Below are 3,437 nucleotides of genomic sequence, written 5' to 3'. Positions count from 1 at the left end.
TCCATTAATACGGACACAGCTACCTCTCTATGATGCACAATATTCTTAATGTCCTCGACCCCAGTGTATCTAGCCATTTCCTGCAGTGCTCGATGGAAATAGTCAGAAGCAGTTTCACCTTCTTTTTGTCTAATGGAGAAAATTTTATTCCACTTGACAACAGTTGGGAAATATATTCCTAATTGCAGATTGATTTGTCGTACATTCTCCTGATTGTATTCCTCAGTGAGAGGTACCTCTGCGTCTAATTTACAATCAGTTATGAATTTTGCAGGGTCAATATTGGAGGGTAGACATACTCGTAGCACTGTTCGCCAATCTTTGTTTGTCGGTTCGGTGGCATTACCTAATTCTTTAATAAACTTCTGGCATGCAACTAGATCTTTCCTGGGATCGGGAAATTCTGACATAATTGTCCTCAATTCTGCCCGGGACCAGGGACAATGCATAGCAATGTCCTTGATGGGAGTGACTCCCTGAGCGTCAGTCCTCCAATTGGGGACTGCGATCATCCTGACAGGATTTAGTTCAATTACACCATTTTGTGTTGACTCTACAATGTGAGGTGCAATTGTATGTGCATAATGTACAATACCGTACTTACCTGTGGACACGACCTCACCTGACCCTCCGTTAGGGGGCTTTACTACTGCTCTTACCGATTGGGCCGTGCCCACCTGGGTGTCCTGTATGGTGGCTGCTAGAGAAAGTGTCGACATCGTGCTGGGCTCACTTTCTTGCTTGTAATCCTGGGGGAAGTTTAAAATGGGGTGCAACTTGCACGGGTTAGAATTTATAGATTTATCAGTTTTACTCTTATCGTCATTAATACATGTATTACGTTTACTCTTATTGTCATTAATACATTTATTAAGTGCACTATTATCGTCATATACCAGTATGCCATTCTCTGTAGCCATCATCTCTCCTGTAGTGTACGGTGGTTGTGCAGTTGCTATCAGTTTCCTGCTAGGGTTAGAACCAGCTGTGTAAGCTAGTTCCCTCTGCATATCACTTTCTTGTTGCCATAAATGTAAACAGTTTGTGTGTCTGATCCTCTGTTTTGGGGATTTTATCAGACAGATCCTAAGCCTTAGATTGTGCAATACCTCTGAGTCAAAACTACCTATCCCAGGAAATGGTGCTTTATCCCCCACAGTCATTCGTGTCCATTCATCACAAAAGGTCTCAGTGTGGGGACCATACTTCCCCCACATTACTAACCGAGCTGACCCCCGGGGTCTGAACTCTGCAGTCTGAACCCTGACTGCTGAACGTCCCTGTGTTGTGCACTTGGCTTCCATTGTGGACCTTTTTAACACAGAAAAACTTCCTAAAATGCACCAACCACAGTAGTCTACGGTGGAAATCCTTAAAGCTATTCCACTGAACTTCTTCTGCTCCGAGTATCCCCGATCCGCCTTCTTTAGCAGACACGTGTAGCCGTTGCAGGCCCTACCTCTAGAGATTTTCCTGGGAGACCAGCGAAAATTCCCTAAACCTTCACTTTACACAAATCACGCTTGCATGTGCTTCCTACAATGCGTATGATAACAAGATTTATGCACAAATATGCAAAACCTCGTATCACGTTGCGTCACGTGTTGCCCATACAACCGTGCGGTCCAATCGTACCGCTTATAGACACTTGCTATCTATAAGTGGTAGGATCACTGGAGTCTCCCTACTGTGCTCCAAAACAGCCGGAGCGTAATACCACGAAAACTCTATCGCACGTGTACACCTGGACCGTGCTCACCACGTTTTCACCTAGACCGTGCTTCACCAACCTTCACCAAGATCACCAAGACCCCCAAGACCACCAAGCGGGGTTCAATATATTCACACCCTATTCAGTCCACACTAACATTCTATAGTTTTCTGATCAGAAAAAATCCTTTCCTGTTAACTGATAGCTTTCCCCAGAGGTAATACAGAAAAAAAGTTTTTTTAAACTAAATTTTGGACACTGATCAATTTGTGCTATTATCGCGTGGCTACCGTCTCGCCTAAACTGAAACAATGCTATTGGGTGATTTGTATTTAGTGGGCGTATCTGTACGCACGTTGTGTAAAATACGCCACGTGTGTAGGCCTTTGCATTGCGTACGCAGTCTCGCACGCTGTCCGAGACACGTGTACAAAGCTCGGATACGTCCGCAGTAATACAAATACCACACTGCTATAAATGTAAACGATATTTAACTATAATCGCTTACCAACACCACACAGTATCTCCTGTATAAACCCTTATAACTAGGCCAGGCTGCGTGTGTGTTTTACATGTACTCCCTTAAATATTACTCTATACTTTTAACTAAATAGCAACAAATTTCTCAGCACGGGTCAAAATGCATCTAATAATCAATGCTAATGGCAACAAGCGAATAGATATGCAGGATACGCAAATAAATACAGGTGTGTTGCGTGTGTTACGTGTTTTGCATGCGCAGTTGGCACCAAACAGAAATTTAACAGATTTAAAAAAAAAAACAATAGCTTTACGTTCTTACCTTTCAGATCCCACCAGCATCCCTACAAACCATGCGGAGCAGACGCTTATCTAATCAGCATCAATGTATCCCCGACCACAAAAAGGGTAACAGGGGATACTACCTTCCCGCCCTTTGCTGATAGATAAAAGTCTGCCTTGTCCTGCTAGGCTGCGGATATGAGGAGAACAGGACGATGCCCCCAATTGATAATGTCAATTATTATCTTAAAACATAAAGCTATACACTATTACCGTGGAGCCGCTATGGCCGCTAGACTTATTACACACACTACGGACTAAGTACGCTATTTGCGCACTGAGTAACGTATGGGTACGCACTTAGCCTAGCAGACGCTAAGCCGTGGGCGTGACGCACAAGCGGCACGTACGCTCAGAGAATGATATACAGTAAACCTTGTTAACAAAACAATGTATGGATGTGCTTATACTCTAAACCTTAGTAGTCAAATATTGTAACGATGTGACGCCTAAAAACCTTAACAATGTCTATGCTGTTAGAGCGATTAAGACGCTAAGAAAGCCCTTTGCAGGAAAGTGAAAACACAACACCGGGTTTTGGTAAACCACAGGGCTCTAACACCGCAGTGGATTATTCAGAGAAAAAGGGGAAAACAGATACAAGTTATACACTACAAGCTAACAAGGAAATCTAACAGAATAACAGAGAATAATGATGGCTACAGAGAATATACATACGTGTGCGTTCGCAAGCGCAACCTGGATCCAGTCCTCAGCTATTCAGGTAGAAAGCCTTCAGAGTCTTTGATAGTGACCTGGCCTGCTGCTCGCTCTTTATTCAGTAGCTCAAGACATAATACAATAGACACTGTGTGCTCTTCTTCCATTGGTTAGGGGGTGGGACATGTCCTGCACCGGGGACCATTGGTTAGTTCAAGAAGTGGGCGATGGCTAGGACTTGGGA

Source organism: Pseudophryne corroboree, chromosome 2, assembly GCF_028390025.1.
Source record: "Pseudophryne corroboree isolate aPseCor3 chromosome 2, aPseCor3.hap2, whole genome shotgun sequence".
NCBI lineage: Eukaryota > Metazoa > Chordata > Amphibia > Anura > Myobatrachidae > Pseudophryne > Pseudophryne corroboree.
Note: the sequence above shows the minus strand (reverse complement) of the source record.